Genomic DNA, 20,856 nt, shown 5'->3' on the forward strand with positions numbered 1-20,856 from the left:
CTTTTCAATTGGCAAATAATTCAGCTCGTTTGGTGTGATCATTCTACTCAAGTAGTAAAGAGAGTTTTCTTTCCCCTCACTATTTTCTTGGGCCAGCAATGCTCCAACAGACCTTTCTTGCGCCGCAATGTATAGTACCAATGGCTTTCCAAGAATAGAAGCTGCTAAAACTAGAGGCTTAATCAAGTAGGTTTTGATACTTTCAAAGGCATTGCTACATGCTTGGTCCCACTTGAAAGGAACACCTTTCTTCATGAGGCGACTAAATGGTTGGCACCTCCCAGCTAGGTTAGAGATGAACCTTCTAAGGTATGTTAGATTTCCTTGCAGGCTTTTCAATTCATGAATATCCCAAGGCTTAGGCATTTTTAAAATGGCATCCACTTTAGCTTGATCAATTTCGATCCCTCGATGTCGGACAATCAAACCAATGAATTTTTCAGAAGTAACTTCAAAGGCACATTTCAATGGATTCATCCTAAGTTGGTACCTCCGGAGCAATTCAAACACTATTCTCAAATCTCTCAAGTGGTCGCTCTTCTTTCTTGATTTTACCACCAAGTCGTCAACATAACATTCGACATTCTTGTGGAGAAGGTCATCAAAGATATTCTGCATAGCTCTCTGGTAAGTAGCACCAGCGTTCTTCAACCCAAAAGGCATTACCTTGTAGCAAGAAATACCCTTGGGGATACGGAATGAAGTAAGCTCTTCATCTTTCGGCGCCATGCGAATTTGGTTATAGCCTGATGAACCGTCCATAAATGACATTGCCTCGTACCCAATAGTAGCATCGATCACCAGCTTTGGAATAGGAAGCGGGAACTCATCTTTTAGGCACACATTGTTGAGATCCCTAAAGTCAACGCATACTCGAATATTGCCATTTTTCTTCCTTACAAGGACAATGCTTAAAACCCATGTCGGGTATTTAACTTCACGAATAAAGCCAGCTTTGATGAGTGTATTAACATTGGTTTCAATCAAGGAAACCAATTCCGTCCTAAAGCTCCTTTGGGCTTGTTTAACAGGGCAAGCACCATTCTTGACGGCAAGGTGATGGACTGCTACTTTTGGGTCCAAGCTAGGCATCTCTTTGTAGCTCCAAGCAAAGACATCCCTGTACTCCCTGAGTAACTCAATATAAGTGCTTTCTTCATCAACTTCTAATAAAGCACTTAGGTAGGTAGGTGTTGGTTCCTCATCGGTGCCAAGGTTAACTTCTTTTAAGGCGTCAACTGTAGTCTTCACTCCTTCTTCAAGTTCAGGTAGAGCGTCTTCCGAATCGTCATCTTCTTGAGAGTCCCTATTGTTGAAGGATATGTGATAACACGGTGAAACATCATCCAATTTCTCGTCATCCTCCATTAGAGATAAAACACCATACTCGCTTTATGCAGTAACATGATATGAAGAACTCACACTTTCTTCATCTTCATTATGTTATTTAGTGTAGACCGCAGTGTATGGATTCACCTTCAATACTTCGTCACACAAAACCATGACTTTTGTTTGTCGCTTCATTCTAGAAGGAACCAAACTTTAGAAATCTTTAGAGATCATCTGAATTTTGGGCGAAGCGGGTGTTCTTGTATTTCGATAATTTCTCTGGAACTTATTCCTCTTCTTTAATGTACCCAGTCTCTCAAATACAGAAGTTCTCACAGTTAATTTTCCAAGTCGATCAAAGACAAAAAGCCTGTTAGAAGCGGCAGATTCATCTTCTACAGTGATATAATTGCTACTTGCCCTTCTTATTGAGATGCGCACGGGTGACGATTGGTTGTATCCCAAACCTTCATGTGGTTGCCTTGTTGCAGCTTCTGATGGGATCTTCCCTAACTTTGACGGCTCATTGGGATTGTATCCAGCTTTTGCAAATAACTTGTAAGCGTTAGGGTCAAAACCTTGATCTGTTCGCTTTGTAAGGAGTGCCATATTGTGCAAACGATTTTGGGCTACAAACCCTGCAAACGGCTTTAAGGACAACTTTACTGCCTCAATTCGTTTTACCGGAAGAGTTAACTCCTTTAGCGTGTTAGTTTGGAGCTTAGATGATTCACCCTCACTTTCTTCCTTTTAGGGACATATTGGCGTGCAGTACTTACTTTCTTTCCATAAGACGCAGCATCCCCTCTATGAGATTTATTCGTGTTGGCGTGTACCTCCTTAGTAACAGCTTTGGCTTTACCAAAAGTCACCTCAGCTCTTTTAGTTATGGGCTCGTCATTCTTGCTTTTCATGCCAACATCAACTTTTAGCTCCTTCACAATGCGGTTCTTCAAGTAGAACTTTGTAGCGGCGAAGTGTGACTCTGCCTTAGTGAATGACTCATCATCAGCAACTATCTTCCTCTCGACTTCACCCTCATAGTATTTTAAACATTGATGATAGGTAGATGGACTACTTTATACTCATGTATCCAAGGACTTCCAAGCAAGACATTGTATGAAGTTTTCGTATCGATCACGTGTAACCATGCCCTTGATTGCATATCTTCAATAGTGATTCCCAGCTTGATCGTGCCTATGGCTCTTTGCCTCCCTTGGTTGAATCCTTGGATCATCACACAACTTTTTGAGAGTTCGTTGATGGGAATACCAAGTTCCTTCACAGTGCGAATTGGCAAAATGTTCACTAAGGATCCTCCATCAACCAAAATTCGATTTACCCTTTCATCACGCATATAGCCAACCAGGTACAATGGGCGGTTATGAGTAGTGCTACCTAGGAAAAGATCGTCGAATGTGAATGTGACTTTTTCCTCACAAGCATTAGCTTCTTGAGGAGTGGACTCGATAAGCTTTTCTGAAGATGGTGCCAACGGTAGGTCATCACTCTTTTCTTTCCCTTCATCAGTATGAAAACAAGAGGCATCAAAACCCCATGGGAAATCTTCGTGCAAAACCAACTTGGTAAAAACTCCTCCAAGGTCACTGGATGTCGTGGCTTTTGAGAGTGATGCACCTCAACTTTCGCTTTCTTTACATGCTAACTGGACTCCATCTCCTAGGTTTTTTCACCAATATTTTCCTTGTTGGTTGTTCCATTGATCCTTTTGTGGGCTCTTTTTGTGGCGCCTATGACGATTCATCAACGTCCAACCTTCATCATCCTCAGGTTGACCGTCTTCAACTGTGTTATTCTCTAGTAACTCTTCATCTTTACTTTCTTTTAAACTATATAATTCGCCTTGACTGAATGAGCAAAATGTGATAGAAACTTGGTTTGCTCTTGCTTTCTCATCTTCAAGCACGATCTTCTTTTCGCGAGCCAAGTCCATAACTTTGTCCTTGAAGACAAAGCACTTCTCCATAGGGTGGCTAACAAGTCGATGGTATTTGCAGTAATTTGGGTCATTTGTTTTCCCAACTTCATTTGATCGCTTCATCTCCGGAAGCTCAATGAGATTTAACTCGAGGAGTTCTTCAAAAATAGCTGGTATATCAGAATCCAGAAATGGGTATTCTTTCTCTTACATTTCTTTTAGAGTCAACTTTCCACTTGGCTTATTTTGAAAAGAAGTGAATTTCATACTCTTCTTCTTGCTCAACTTCGTCGTGAACTGTACAGGTTATATGGTGACATTCATAGTTTCTTTGCTTTCAGGCTTGGGTACGAACTTGCCCCACTTCCTAACTTCTTGCTTATCGTTCCCCTTGCAAGGTTCATAGATAGGCAACCTTTCATTTCCAACAGGGGCCATGCTCAATTCTATGTCATGGGCATGGGTCACGAGTTCTTCAAATGTGTTAGGCTTGATACACTGTAAGATTTAGCGCAATCCGTAATACATGCATTGCATGCACATATCTATGCCCGAAGCTTCACTAAGACTGTCTTTGCAGTTGAGGCTTGCATTCCTCCAATGACTGATAAAGTCGATAACTGGTTTACCCTTTCGTTGACGAGTATTTGTGAGTTCTATCATACTCATAGTACTTCTCGTGCTATAAAAGCGATTGAGGAATTCTTGCTCTAGTTGATCCCAGCTATCAACAGATCTAGCCTCGAGGTCCGTGTACCAATCAAAAGCATTTCCTTTTAATGAGCGGACAAATTGCTTAACGAGGTAATCTCCATAAGTCCTAGCATTGTTGCATGTCTCAACAAAGTGCGCCATATGTTGCTTTGGATTATATTTGCCATCAAACTGTTGAAATTTTAGAGGTTGATAGCCAGCAGACATCTTCAACATATCGATCCTTGAAGTGTACGACTTTGCATAGGTATTAGGACCTGAAAGCGACTTCATATTTATTTTTTATAGTCCCTTCAATGAACTCCTTTAGTTGATTGATTGGAATAATCCCTTCTGAAGAGACTGGAATTTCCTTAAAAGATATTCTTCTTCCATCAAGATTCCCACCCTATCTATTAGCTTGTCGATTCTAGCATCTTGATTTTGCATGCACTTGGTCAAGCCAGCGATTACTTCTGTTAAGTTTTCCAACTGCTCCTCCACAGATGAAGTGTTTGTTACCATGGCTTGCATGATTGTCGTGGACGATGGGGAGTAGCATGGATTTTCATACAGATTGATCCTTGATTGGCTCACTCTATGTGGTGTAAGTGGGGAGGATCCATCACTTGAAGCATCATCATCTTTCTTCACAGCAGAGTGCTTGGATCCAAAGAGGTTAATAAGAGCAAGAGTTTTCTTGATCTTTTCAGCAACATCACTTCCTCATTCGGGTGCGTTTGTGGAAGATTTTGCACCTTTTGAGGATGAAGATCCAAAAACAGGGGTAGATGCAGATGACACTTGGGGTGCTTGTTGTCCTAACGAGCTTGCTTTGCTCCTCGTAACTAGTCCAAAGCTTCCAAAGGTAACTTCGAGTATGTTTTCCACATCAGCATAGAACCTGGAATTAGCAGCCTTGGTGGAAGTTGAACTGGATTTGATTTTCTTTGAAGCCATTTCGATGTTCTCGAACCTTGGTGATTGAAAAGTTAGAGATTGTCCCACTGGGCGTGCCAGAATTTGCAGACAATAAATTGCGTCAAGAAAATAAAATCAAGACCGAAAAATATTGCAACAATCGTAGTATTTTATTTCGAATATTTGAATCTATAATCTCTATGATTCCTATGATTCTACTTTTCTAGTATAAATTCAAGGGCCTTTTAGCTTGATCTTGAATTTTAATTTGATTTATCTGTCGCGAACATTTTGATTGTTGCCACGAATTGTATCACAAACAAGTAGCCTTGATCTTGAATGCCTTGTATTTAATTTGACTTCGTTATTGATCTTGAATACTTGAAATTTGTGTTTAAGTGCTTGAATGCTTGAACACTTGCAGTTTGTAGAGAATTATGACATTTGATCCACGAGCTCTTTTTTGCTTCTTGTTATAACTTCTGGTGCCTTTTCTGGGTTATGAAGACCCCTATTATAGTTGTGGAAGAGAGAAGTTGTGATAAGAACAAACTCTTTCTGACCAATCAAATTGAAGTGTGACATGGTCGCATTTGATTGGCCAGAACATGTCACTTGTACACGTGGCACAATTTCATTGGCCATTTAATGTGACTTGACATGACTTGTCATTTTGACACATGTCATGATCCTATTGGCTTTTCCATTTGACTTTTCATACCACGTCATTTGACATGTGGCACCAAACTGGTCCTTTTGGAAGATGATATCTTGGGTCTAATGAGGTGACTCATAATTTGTAGCCCAATTAAATGGGCTAACCCAATAATATTTGACCTTTATTTAATTCAATTTAATTAGATTTAAATAATTAAGTCAATATACATTATCCCATAATATTTATTTGGGCCAAAATATATTTAATTTGAGATTAAATCCAAATTTCTTATGGATTTAACTTTAATAAAATTTTAATTTGTTTAACCCAAAAATAGGAATTTCGGTCAAAGTGTAATTTTAGAAGAACTCGGGTTACTGATAATCAAATAAAGAAATAATTGTATAATAAGAAAATGAAATTGAACTGAGAAGTAGCCAAGTAAGCAATTTAGAGCAATGTAAATAAGTATATTCTAATAATAATCAGTGTGTCCATATAATTGTTACTTCTCTCCCTTTTATAGCTATTTTCAAGTACAACGTTTCTTTCCTTTCATAATAGAGCCATTATGAGCATTTAATGACATTAATAAAACGTTATAATTAGCAATCGTAACTTTTTCGTGAAGATTCTATAACGTTTCCTATCATTTACGCTCATTAATTGAAGATATTATGTATCTATACTTTTTATTTGTCTTGGTTAATTCCACCGGTGTCTCTTCAAATTATCAAAAGGCTCGAGTGATCGTTCCTTCTTGTCTTCATGACACTTCATTCATACCTGTTAAGACTCGTGTCTCTTTAAGTACTCTTTGCTAGCTGTCACTCTTCTAATAATCCACGTGTCTTGACATGTCAGCCACACAATTAATTCCAAGTGTAATATTAATTTTTCCCCAATACAGATAGTCCCCCCAATTGCCATTTATTCAGCAATTTGGGAAGTGGATCTCATCAAAGCGGGATTTTTTGCCACCGTTTCTCACATACCATTATTCCTTTTTTTGAACTGACGCTTCATATGTCACTTCCATTTAATGCGTGTGAAACGTGGTGCCCTGCGATTGGTTCTGTAACTCATCAGCGCCTTTTAGAGCTTTTTTGCGGCTGCATCAATCACGAAATGACAGCTTTCATAATGATATTTTCATCATTACCTTTTTGTTTGACAGTTGCTTCCAAGTATAAATATATCCTTTGTCTTTTCTTTCACGAAAAAGTTTCCCATACTTTACCATTCAATCTTTTCTTCATCTTCGCATAGCTATGTCTTCTTCAAACCCTGATCCTAAAAAGGTTCTTATTGTTGATGAACTTCCCCTCGCTCTTACTAGAAGTAGGAGAGGTTGTAAGTTGCGTAGTTTAGGATCAGTTTCCGTTCGAGGTTCTCCTTCTCAACCTAATCCTACTCCTCCATCATCTTCTAGAACTATGCCTTCTCTTTATCATAAATCTTCCGCTAGAGGTAGGGATTCCAATGAGCCAATTCATGAGCCTAGTGTAGACAAGATTTTCCCTGATGAGCTTTCTTTTTATACTGATAGAGAGTCGATTAGAAACCATGTCTCCTTTATGTCTTCTCATGATCGTGCCGATGTTTACCCTTAACAGATTACTGCAGGTTTGATCTCTGTTGTTCGTAGAGATTGATATTGGAAGTTTGATTTCCCAATTCTGATCCCTAATGCAAATCAAAGGATTACTTCTTTCAAAGATGGTTTTTCTTTTGTGTATACGTACCCCTTTACATTAGACTTTAGACCCCCTATTGATCCAGTCATTATTGAATTCTGCCGCTTCTTCAATGTGTGTTTAGGACAAATTGGCCCTATTATATGGAGGGTTTTTGCATGTTTAAGGTATTTAACTAATTTGACTCAATTGCCTTTCACCTTTTTTCATCTAATCCATCTCTACTCCCCTAAATTATTCTGTCATGGGATTTTTACTCTAGTGGCGAGAAGTAAGAGAGTTTTAGTCATCCATGAGGACGATAAAGATCGTGGCTGGTACGCCCGATTTGTTGCTGCTCCTACGAAAGGGTTAGTAGGTGAAGAAAATATGCCCTTCCCTGAGAAGTGGAATTTTGCACGTAAGTTTTCTTTACAACTTTCTCTTTTTTTAAGAGTTTGTACTTCCCATAACTGTTTTACTTTTCTTTTTCAGCAACCATGGGAACTATTGAAGAGATTCACAATTTCCGTGGTTGGGTAGAAAAGTTGTTGACAATTGCTCCGATGGAAGTAATATCTTGGAAGTACTTTTCGAATAGGTATAGTTGGAAGGTTAAGATTCACGGTAAAATTTTTTATTTCCCCCTTTTTTCCTTCATTCATTCTCTCTTTAGAATTTATTAACCCTTCTTTTTATCTGGGTTTCCTATTCAAGGTGTGAGTGCTGAGTCAATTGCATCTTCTAGACTTTCTTTGGCAAGAGCTCAAGAGATAATCTTGAGTTCTTCATCGAAAAGAAAAGCTGATCGACTATAGGATTCTGTAGATGAACAGGAGCGGGATGGAAGCTCTTTGGTGCGTAAGCCGCGGGCAAGAATATGTCTCATTTCGGATGACGAAGCTACTCCTCCTCCCTGTTCTATTTTTGTGACCGAACTTGCTGAAGCCATTTTAGTGAGTTCCGATGAAGAGACACCTGTGGCACCTCGTGACTCTGCTGAACACCTCTTTTCACGTGGTTTTGACAATGAAAGTTTTAATTTGGTTGCTGAAGAAACGCCTCTTGCCTCTTTTCCTGTGTTAGTTCCAATGGAATCCCATGTGCCCGTTCCTACCGTTGCTATTTATGCTCTGCCCAAAGCTATTATAACTTCTTCAACTGTTCCTGCTGCCAATATTTCTCGTAATGAAATTGGTTCTTCAAGTGGTAGCAGGGGAATGGAGCAAATTACCATTGAGGTTCTTGCTAATGGTAATCTTCTGAAGAAGTCATGCCAAGCTGAGGTATGGCTAAAACCCTTAATAGGTCTGGTGGAAAAATCAAAATTGAAAAGTCATAGTTCCTTGACTTGGATGAACGACATTGTACAATCATCATTAAAGGTATAAGCTTCTCTTTTTACCTTATGTAATTTTCCTTTAATTAATATTTTCACCCTTTTCTCTTTACGTAGATCAATCTTATTGGTACGAAGATGATGAAAAGAGTTTCACATACAGAGCAGTTGATGCATGACTATCAGATTGAGGGTGATAATTAGAAAGAGCAATTTGAAAGTCTCCAGCTTGAAATGGAAGTTTTAGAGGAGAACAAGTGTACCTTGTAGCAGCAAATAAAAGTCATGGCATGGGAGCTAGCAGCCGCGAAAGCCTCTTCCAACCAGGCGGGCAAGGACAAGCACCTTCTTGAGTCATCTTTTGCTAAATAACTCTCTAAGGCTACTGAAGAGATCAGAGGTCTAAAAGCCTTGCTGGATGAGAAAGAAGTTTATGCAAGTGAGCTTGTTCAAACGCTCACCCAAGCCCAAGAATATCTCCGAGTGTCTACCGATAAAGTTAAGTTTTTGGAGAGTTAGCTTGCCCCTTTACAGGCTTCTTACGATGCTGCATTAGCTGAGAGAGAAGAGCTCAAGAGTGAAATTGATCATTGGGAAAGAGACTACGAAGCTCTTGAAGATAAGGACGTTGTTGAAGCAAGTTGGGCCATTTTGAACACGCACCATGATACTCTTATGGAGGTAAGCCAGGAAGGTTTTAACTTGGACGCTGAGTTAGCAAAGATTAAGGAGACAATTGAAAAAACTCACCAAAGCCAAAGTTTTTCTTCACCCATGGATGATACTCTCAAAAATGTTGAAGCTAATACTGGTGTAGTGGATGTCCCAGCTCCTTCTGATCAAGTTGAACCTTCTGCTGCTGATGATGCCATCTTGAATACTAGTTCAGAACCTGCTCCATAGTGAAAGTTTGATTGTGAAGTTAACTAGTTTTTGTTGGTGAACAATTAGTGGTTTTACCCCTGGTCCCGTTTAGGGATAATATTGTTTGGTAACATCATACCTCCAGTCCTTTTCGGGGGTTTATAATGACAATTAGGTTAGGACTAAGTTTATACTTAGTTTTAACTAAGTTATTAAGATATCAAAAAGTTTGTGCTCAACTTTCATGATGCCTTTGATTTGAGTTTCTGTTTTACTCTTTTAGTGGTTTGCCCTTGCTTTTTTCCTTTAAGTTTAAGGCTTTGTTTTCCACTTTAATTTTAATATGTGAGTTTTTGTTTACCCCTTTGCATTTCAAAAATGCTTAGTTAATTTCATGACTTTTTGAATCAAGCATGAATTATAAAAGAGGGCCCTTTTATATGCGACACTTAATGAATAAGACGTCTTAACTTCATAATGGTGTAAACATACAAAAGAAGAAATAGGAACTGTAACGATCTGACCAGTCGTTTTGAGCAATTGCACTTTGCTTGGTTGTTTAAGGGTATGAGTAGCTCTGTATGAAGTGTTATGACTTATGTGAATCGTCGATTTGTTTTTCAAGTTATTCGAAATTGATTTGGAAGAATAATTCTAAGCTAGAAGCTTTAAATTTGAAAGGTTTGATCAAGTTTTGACTTTTTAGAATTTGAGCTCGGATTGGATTTTTGATGGTTCTGTTAGCTCCGTTGGGTGATTTTGGACTTAGGAGCGTGCCCGAATTATCATTTGGAGGTCCGTAGTGGAAGTTGTCTTGAAATAGCGAAAGTTCGAATTTTGGAAAGTTTGACTGGGGTGGACTTTTTGATAACAGGGTCAGATTCCAATTCCGAAAGTTGGAGTAGGTCCATAATATCAAATGTGATTTGTGTGTCCAATTTGAGATCAATCGGACGTGATTTGATAGGTTTCGGCATCGATTGTGGAAGTTTGAAGTTTCAAGTTCATTGATTTCGAATTGAGGTGTGATTCGTCATTTCGATATTGTTATGTGTGTTTTGAGGCCTCAAGTAGGACTGTCTTATGATATGGGACTTGTTGATATGTTTGAACAGGGTACCGAGAGGCTCTGGTGAGTTTCGGATAGGTTTGAGTTGTGTTGCGCTCGTTTTTTATATTTCGACGTCGTTTTTAAGCATAAATGGTATTATATTAAGCAAATGAGCTCCGATTTCTATTTTTATTGAAGTATCAGATCTGTATCGTAATTACGGAGTCATAGCAAAAAGAATCGTCGAATTTGGACATCGTATGAGGATTTTATGGTTATTTTACTAAGAATTGTGTTGCTAGATTTTTTAGATAAATTATGAAATTGCCACTGAATTCGTATTTAAAAATCTCCACTATTTTCAAATATTAAAACCACCATATCTCCTTCAATATAAGGTCAAATGGAGTGATTCAAGATCCTAACTTGACCAAAATTTTACAAAGCATCCATTGGATGCATCAAAAATGAGTTTTGGGATTGTTTGTCTTGAAAAACGAAGTAGAATAGCTGACAGAAAAATATATAAAATAAAGGTTTGTTCATTTGGTCATATTTTGAGTTAGGGAATTCGGATTTGGGAGATTTTGGAGGCGATTTTCACCATATATATTGGGGTAAGTGTTCTCTACTCGGTTTTGATTATATTTCATGAATTCATCTTTATTTTTGGCATTAGATTGATGATTTCAAAGTAATATTTGGGTTTTTTTTGCCTAAAGTTTCATAAAGTAAATTTTTACGTTTTAAACATCGATTCGGAGTCGGAACTGGATGAAACTAGTATGGTTGGACTCATAATTGAATGAGTTGTCGAATTTTGTGAGTTTTGTCGGATTCCGAGATGCAGGCCCGGGTTGGGCTTTTTGGCTGATTTTGGGCTTTTAATTAAAGATTCGACCTTTTTCGACTGGGATTAGTTGCTTTAGCATTGTTTGTTGTATTTGAGTTATTTTTGGTTAGTTTCGAGCCGTTCGGAGGTCGGAACACACGAGATGACATTTTTGGTGCATCGCTTGGCTAGCTCGGTATTGGAATTAGCTTGTTTTAGGTAAGTAATGATTATAAATCTAGTCCTGAGGGTATGAAACCCCAGATTTCACATTGATTTACTATTTTGAGGTGACTCACATGCTAGGTGATGGGCGTGTAGGCATGCACCAGGATTGTGACCTGGTCCGTCCCGTAGAAACTATAAAGTTGCATATTTGACTTATACTTATGTGTTTTAGAAAGAATTTCCTATAAATTGTGCTGAATGCCATATTTGGGCCTTGTGCTAGAGCTGTTTGGACCCTTAGGGGCTTTTTCTTATTATCCTCTCACTATTTTTGATTTAAGATCTATACTAAGTCATGTTGTGTTTAATGATTTCATAACTCAGTCTTTATTACTCCGTTTTGATGCATAAAATGATATTTTGGGCTGAGCTCCCTATTTTACTGATAGCCCAAGTGGCTTGAGAGGTTTCTAACTGAGTGAGGCCGAGGGCCTGTGTTGTGAGGATATTTTGGGATCGAGCTACACGCCGCAACATGTTGTTATTGATTCATGATTTTTGTAAGGCCGTGTGCCTGATTGATTTATGCCACAAGGTGTCTTGTTATGAGGCCGAGGGCCTGATTGAGTTATGCCATGAGGTGGCTTGTTATAGCGCTTGGGCTGTAGGAGCCCCTTCGGAGTTTGTACACCCTAGTGAGCGCGGGTACCTTGAGTAAGTGATATGATGTTTTGCCCGAGGTGTTGTTATTGATTCATGTTGTGCCCGATGGGCTTTTTATGAGTGATTGTGAGGTATCCCCGAGGGGCTATATATGAGAGAAAGTGATGTTTGCCCGAGGGGCTATATATAATTCATGTTTGCCCGAGGGGCTGTATACGAGTGATGTTTTCCCAAGGGGCTGTTTATGATTTATGTTTTCCCGAGGGGCTGTATACGAGTGATGTTTTCCCGAGGGGCTGTATACGAGTTAGTTTTGCCCGAGGGGCTGATTAAGTTTTCATCATTTTTACTCACTATTTAATCACTTCATTTGAAAACTGTTAAAAAAGATGTTTTAAATGGTTTTACTGAAATTGGATTTAAATGTGAGTTGATTCAAAACCATGATTTTAAAAGCCTGTTGTATTCTACTGAGGTTTCATGATATGAACTGTATATGTTTTATTGCTCGTCACTACTGCTCAGTCTTTATTTACCTTTATTACTTACTGATGTCGGGCTTTTCTTTTCGCACTTTGATATTCAGATTTATCTTATAAAGTTTTATTGTTTAAATAGCTTGAAGAAATCTTTAAATTGAAATATCAGGCTATTTTGGGTAGAAGTATCGGCTTGTCTAGTTCCACGATAGGCGCCATCACGACAGGTTAGATTTGGGTCGTGACAAGTTGGTATCAGAGCCTAGGTTACAGAGGTCTCACCAGTCATTAGCAGGTTTAGTAGAGTCTCGCAGATCGGTATAGAGGTGTCTATACGTATCTTCGAGAAGCTGCAAAACCTTTAGGAAATCCCACATTCTTGAATTCTTATCGTGCGACATTGATTCAGTTTGAAATGTAACTTTTTGAATTCCTTCCACGGGTTCGTATGTACACATGAGCGTTCGATACCAGCTATGCATCGAAGGCTTGTGATTCCACGGATGAAATGCGAGATGTGATTTGAGTATGCTGATGATGGGCCAGTCTAGAGGACTTGAGGTTGGGTTTTGGTTGTAACTTGAGCATTGAGGTATTGATTGTATGAGCACGTGCTTTTAGATTTATATGTCTAGTAGTGTCTCTATTAGTGGGGTTTGTGGCTGGATGGCTACGTGATGAGTATGATTTGATATTGAGATGTGTTCAAATTGTTCGAATGTGGCGAGAAGAGCTTGTTGGGGATGTAGCAAGGACCATTAGGTGCTTGGCTTCTGTCTTGAGTTGGTGTATGGCCTCGAGTTATGGGTGTGTTGAAGGACCTCTCGTGTAGTTTAGTTGTGGAGTGGAGTAGATCTTTATGTTGCGTTATGAGTTCAAACTTAGGAAGATTAAGTGATTGCGTAATATTTATGATAGTGGACGGGTATACAGAGATGTTCGTTTGAGGTGAAGAGGGTGCGTTATCTCCTGCGGGATGTTCTGAAGTTTTTGTGATCCTTATGTTGCATGTTGTAAGTCCTCTTTTACTAGTGAAATGTGTGTGTTGCAATTTGAGTTTAGATCGCTTATGAGAGTGGGCTTGACTATTACGAGGGTGAATGCAAGATTTGTAGATGATTTAAAGTACCAGATGGTTTGTGTTGCACGAGCTTATGAAGGATTTAGTTTAATCTCACTATGGTATTATGACAGTAATAGAGCATGTGCATTGTGAGCTTTTGTGTGTTTTGACCTATGACTTTGAGCCAAGTGGGGGAGTCTGCTATTGATAAGTTGATTGTGCGACTAAGTGTCATATTAGTTTCAGTTTGAGGTATACCGGTGAATCAGTTGTGGCTTACAAATGTTAAGATTGAGGATGACTCAAGTAAAGGAAAATTTGAATAAGGGTTATGTTAATCTTTATGGGCATATGAGAAATCGATGAATTAGTTTTTGTTGTAAGGGATGTAATTGGTATGGAGTAGGATATCACTCGGCTGCTTAGAAGGATGGGTTACTTCCTTAGGTGTTGCTGTACTAATGGCGCATAGGGCGTTCGGTTCGTTTGACCAGTTTAATTGAAACCTAAGTAGAATGGATGAATCCCGAGAATGGTATTAAAGGATTCAAGATTTACATGTAGTAATTGGAGATCTTTAGGATGTATATTTGGCTAGAAACAGGGGTTTACATTGGAGGGTGTCAAGACTTGTGGCATTTCAATATTAATTATGGATTCTACATATCAGTATCAGGAAGGTGAAGGTAATGGCTTTGGATTCTCAGGAAGTCTCTTCAGGGTAAGTATTTTGAATATGGTGCTTTTGGGAATATTTAAGAGAGTATTCATCAGCTTATGAGCCTTAGACGATGTGGTTTTATGCTTGGGTCTCGTGTGGTGAGTCTGGATTGAGGATTGCAGTATTATGGCGAGGAAAAGTATCGAATATGAAGGTAATTTAGAAGGGACTTGGATAAATAGGACAACTTAGTAATAGGTCGGATTGATAGGGTAAGGGATATGATAAGTTCTTTGGGGGGGATTATAAGGTAATGAGTTTCTGCAGGCGTTTCGTGGAAATGCTCTTGGGTTTTTAGTGACATGCGTATCTTGGTTGAGTTAGAAGGATTCAGTCCTGACGGTTTGGTTTTGTGCAAATGGAATTCGGAGAGCTTTTGGTGGTTTCTACCATGGTTAGAGATGTATATTTTCTACTGGCATGGGGAACATGCGATGTATAGTGATTTTCTTCTAGATGGGATCAAATGGAAAGTTCTTGGCTAGTTGAGTACGTAGTTGCTTGTGGCTCGAAATGGATATGAAGTTCTCATGTTTATTATAGGATGTCATGGTATATGCGGTATGTTATATAGGGTAGAAATTTGCATGTGTAAGATCACGATTCAGCTTTGAAAGGAAGGTCATAAATTCTTAAGTAGCATGGGTAGTTTCAGATGACTAGGTAAATGACATTACTAATTGGTGTGTCTTGATGAGAGTATACATTTCAGAAAGGGCAATGTGTTTGAGTTAAAGATACGTCCTTATTATTGCGGCACTCTCTTGTTTGATTGACAACTGATATTCGAGTTTGCTTGGTGGCGCGGAAGAATTATAGGAGTATCCCTCGTGGAATGATCGAGTATTAGAGGTGTTTTAGATATTCGGGCGGTGGAGTTGGGATCGGATATGGTGATTCATGTGCTTTATGGATTTGGAGACTGGGAGTTCTCATAAATAAGTTATTTCGTAGTTGTGGACTGTGAAGATGTGGGCAAATCTAGTCAGATGTTAGTATGTGCCATGATTCAGTCATTGTGAACTTTCGAGAGTTATTTATCTATTGTGGTTGACTGGAGTTGATTTGGGGTTCATTGGTAGGCCCAATATGGGTGTGTGTTTGGCATCGAGTCGGATATGTTGACTCCAAACTGCTATTGTTGAGGGAGGTGTCATTCAGTTGTTGATGAGCTTATTCGTGTTCCGAGATTTGTTTGTAAGTTACTCTTGCATGCTACGCGGGATTATGATTCGTTGATTTTATGCACAAATGATATGGTTCCATTTAGGCTTTATAGCGGAATTTGAGTGAGACGGGTAGTTAGGTGTTGCATGACTGATTGCGCATTGGATATGTTCTTTCGGGCTGGTATGGCATTGCATCATTTACTTCTCCCTAGTTATGGTGATTCACTATTGGTACTAGACATCAAATTGCGCGTGGTTGATGATTTTGAGCATGGTGACTTGTGGTGTCTCATGTGGACCAGTGTTTGGATAGGGTCGCGCATTGCAGTGAAATTATGTAGAGGTGTGATACTTCGGGTTAGATTCGTGTGTCTGATTCTATGATATGTGATGGGTTCTCAGCATTGTGTTGTAGTGGTACTGGTGAGCTTGCGGTACAACTCTCTCATTTGAGTCATTTTTTATGATTTGAGTACATTTGGACTGTTGCTTATTGGTGCACGGGTTGTGGCTTTAGATTGTATCAATGTGTCATGTCACTAGAGTAGTCGTGTTGGATGAGATGGGGTCATTGAGATCTAGAATGAATACTATCGGATTTGATTTCGGCATGTTAGAAGGATAATATCGGGATTCAGCTTAGAAATTTACTATGGTCCTTGCCAAAGGAGAGGGAGCTCCATGAATGGTTGATCTGAGGAATGGTTATGACTTTCTACGTGTTTCATTCATCATTGGCAGTATACGAAGGTGTTGGAATGAGGGTTTGGTTTGATAAGAGGTTTATCACCGGAATTGGGTTGTTTGAGCAGCTGTTGTGATTAGAAGTTATCGCTATGAGTGTTTGAGTTGTGTGATATATCATGTGATATTCATCTTTAATTGCGGTTATGGCTTGATGCAATGTGTTCAAACTTATTCAGTGTGTAGATGTGAGATTCTGATCTTATAGATAATTTTTGAAGTGGAAAAATTTGGTAAGGTTTATGGGCTAGGATTGGATTGCAAAATTTCAGTTATGTTGTGCTATCGGACCTATATGGGATAGGGTGACATAGGATCACCCCCGGGTAAGTGATTGGTAAGGTTATACAGCGAGTTGATGGCTTTTGAACAACTCTGGGCACGTTTGAGGACGAACGTATGTTTAAGTGAGGGAGGATGTAACGACCCGACCAGTCATTTTGAGCAATTGTACTTTGCTCGGTTGTTTGAGGGTATGAGTAGCTCTATATGAAGAATTATGACTTATGTAAATCATCGGTTTTGGTTTTTAGGTTATTCGGAATTGTTTTGGAAGAATGATTCTGAGCTAGAAGCTTTAAATTTAAAAGGTTTGACCAAGTTTTGACCATTTAGAATTTGACCTTGGATTGGATTTCTGATGTTCCGTAAGCTCCGTTGGGTGATTTTGGTATTAGGAGTGCATCCGGATTGTGATTTGGAGGTCCGTAGTAGAATTTGGTTTGAAATAGCGAAAGTTAGAATTTTGGAAAGTTTGACTGGGGTGAAATTTTTGATATCGGGGTCGGATTCCGATTCCGGAAGTTGGAGAAGATCCATAATATCAAGTATGACTTGTGTGCAAAGACGTGATTTGATAGGTTTCGGCGTCGGTTGTGGAAGTTTGAAGCTTCAAGTTCATTGATTTCGAATTGAGGTGAGATTCGTCATTTCACTGTTGTTATGTGTGTTTTGAGGCCTCAAGAAGGTCCATTTTATTATATGGGACTTGTTGGTATATTCTAATAGGGTCTCGAGAGTCTCGAGTGAGTTTTGGATAGGTTTGGGTTGTGTTGCGCTCGTTTTTTATGTTTCGACGTCGTTTTTCAAGCATAATGATACTACATTAAGCAAATGAGCTCCGATTTCTATTTTTATTAAAACATCTGATCCGTATCGTAATTACGAAGCCATAGCAAAAAGAATCATCGAATTTGGACATCATATGAGGATTTTATGGTCATTTTACTAACAATTGTGTTGCTAGATTTTTCAGATTAATTATGAAATTGGCACTGAATTCGTATTTATAAATCAACACTATTTTCAAATATTGAACCAACAAATCTCCTTCAATATAAGGTCAAATGGAGTGATTCAAGAGCCTAAATTGACTAAAATTTCAAAGGGAACCCATTGAGGCATCAAAAGCGAGTTTCGGGATCGTTTGACATGAAATACGAGGCAAAATAGTTGGCAGAAAAAATATATAAAATAAGGGTTTGTTCATTTGGTCATATTTTGAGTTAGGAAGTTCGGATTTGGGCGATTTTCACCCTATGTATTGTGGTAATCATTCTCTACTCAGTTTTAGTTATATTTCATGAATTCATCTTTATTTTTGGCATTTGATTGATGATTTCAAAGTGAAATTTGGGAGTTTTTGCCTAAAGTTTAATAAAGTGAATTTTTACGGTTTGAACATTGATTCAGAGTCAAAATTGAATGAAACTAGTATGGTTGGACTCATAATTGAATGGATTGTCGAATTTTGTGAGTTTTGTCGGGTTCCGAGATGTGGGCTCGTGTTGGGCTTTTTGGCTAATTTTAGGCTTTTGATTAAAGATTCAACCTTTTTCGACTGGGATTAGTTACTTTAGCATTTTTTGATATATTTCAATTGTTTTTGGTTAGTTTCGAGCCGTTCGGAGGTCGGAACACGCGAGATGGCATTTTTGGAGCATCACTTGGCTTGCTCAATATTGGAATTGGCCTGTTCGATGTAAGTAATGGTTGTAAATCTAGTCCTGAGTGTATTCCCGGATTTCACATTGATTTACTATTTTGAGGTAATGCACATGCTAGGTGACGAGCGTGTGGGCTTGCACAGTTGGGGATTGTGACCTGGTTCGTCCTGTAGCAACTATAAAGTTGTGTATTTGACTTAAATTATATGATACTTATGTGTTTTAGAAAGAATTTCCTATACATTGGGCTGAATGCAATATTTGGGCCTTGTGCTAGAGCTGTTTGGACTCTTAGGGGCTTTTTCTTATTGTCCTCTCACTGTTTTTTATTTAAGATCTATACTCAGTCATGTTGTGTTTACTGATTTCATAACTCAGTCTTTATTACTCCATTTTGATGCATAAAATGATATTTTGGGCTGAGCACCCTGTTTTATTGATAGCTCGAGTGGCTTGAGAGGTTTTTGACTGAGTGAGGCCGATGACCTGTGTTGTGAGGATATTATGGGATAGGATTGAATGCCACATCATGTTGTTATTGATTTATGATTTTTGTTAGGCCGTGAGCCTGATTGATTTATGCCACGAGGTGTCTTGTTATGAGGCCGAGGGCCTGATTGATTTATGTCATGAGGTGGCTTGTTATAGCGCTTGGAGTGCAGGAGCCCCTCTGGAGTCTGTACACCCCCAATGAGTACGGGTACCCTGAGTGAGTGATATGATGTTTTTCCTGAGGGGCTATTTACGAGTGATTGTGAGGTATGCCCGATGGGCTGTATATGAGAGACAGTGATGTTTGCCCGAGGGGCTGTATACGAGTGATGTTTGCCAGAGGGACTGTTTATGATTTATGTTGCCTGAGGGGCTGTATACGAGTGAGATTTGCCCGAGGGGCTGATTTTGTTTTCATCATTTGTACTCACTGTTTAATCACTTTATTTGAAAACTATTAAAAGATGTTTTAAATGGTTTTACTAAAACTTGATTTAAATGAGATGAGTTGATTCAAAACCCTGATTTTAAAAGCCTATTGTATTCTACTGAGGTTTTATGATATGAACTGTATATGTTTTATTGCTCATCACTACTGCTTAGTCTTTATTTACCTTAATACTTACTGAGTTGGCGTACTCACATTACTCCCTGCACCTTGTGTGCAGAACCAGGGGTTGCTGGATGTGCTAGTGAGTGTTGTTTGCATTCGTCGCGAATCTGTTGGAGTTAGCAAATTAGCTGCATAGCGATCACAGCCCTGCTCTTCTCCCTCTTATCTTTTATAGATGCTATTAGTTGATTTCAGATTGTAGTAGTCTTAGTATTATCGGACAGTTCTTAGTATATGCTCATGACTAGTGACACTCCGATGTCGGGCTTTTCTTTTTGCACTTTGATATTCAGATTTATCTTATAAAGTTTTATTGTTTAAATAGCTTGAAGAAATCTTTAAATTGAAATATCAGGCTATTTTGGGTAGAAGAGTCGGCTTGTCTAGTTTCACGATAGGCGCCATCACGACAAGGTAGATTTGTGTCATGACAGGAACACACATGTTTCTTGGAATAACTTTGAGAAAAGTTTTATTTCATTCGAACTTGTCAAACTAAATAATACCTTACAGGTAGTTGAGTATCATCTATAACTCTTTCGTAACTATTTTCTTTATAACAGATTTGAAAAAAGTAAATCCAAGGGTTTCTTTATGACCCATGACTAAATACTGCCTTTAACCTAAACATTCATAAGATTTTGAAAATTACATCCACGGGTGTATTCTTCATATGTTTTTGAATCGGGCTTGCATTTTTGGCTGTGACTTTGCTCTGAACTTGATATTTGTTGAATAAACTTTAGGCTTGACTTGAAATTTAATCATTCCAGTCTTCTTTGCCTTCCTTATACATATATTATATGTATATTATATAGTCCCCCAAGTGTTTGAGCTTTGAAGTATGAAATCTCGAGCACTTGATTATTCCTTCCATGCGGTCCTTTTGGTGAAAAGGAAAAACATACGGGACTCGAAGGTATAATTTAGATGAAGACTGCTTAACCCATTACATATCCATCAGAATAGTTATAACCCTTAACCAGGAATTATGTTTTTTCCCGCATGTCTTTCAGGTCTAATTTCATCATTTGGTGTGGGCTAGCTTTTTGCCTATCATCTAAAATTGTTAGTATAACTTTAAAAATTCAAAAACAAAAATCGTAAGTGGGGATACCTGACCGTTAGTATTTCCTTCCCTTAGAAATATTACTTCTTCAGATGAACAACATTCCAACTTAAGGGTAAAATCTTGCCATCCATGGTTTCAAGCTCATATGCACATTTTCCTCCGATAGCACGAATCTTGTAAGGCCCTTCCCAATTTGGACTTAACTTTCCTGCATTGGCTGCTCTTGTGGATTGGAAAACTTTCTTGAGTACGTAGTCCCCAATCTTGAAGTATCTGAGACGAGCTTTCCGATTGTAATATCGCTCAATAACTTGTTTTTCCGTTGCCATTCTTATTATGGCAGTTTCCCTACTTTCTTCAAGCAAATCCAGATTTACCCGCATCTCTTATTCACTTGACTCTTCAGTAGCTTGAGTATATCTTG

The sequence above is a fragment of the Nicotiana tabacum genome, chromosome 11 (genome assembly GCF_000715075.1).
Source record: "Nicotiana tabacum cultivar K326 chromosome 11, ASM71507v2, whole genome shotgun sequence".
In the NCBI taxonomy this organism is placed as follows: domain Eukaryota; kingdom Viridiplantae; phylum Streptophyta; class Magnoliopsida; order Solanales; family Solanaceae; genus Nicotiana; species Nicotiana tabacum.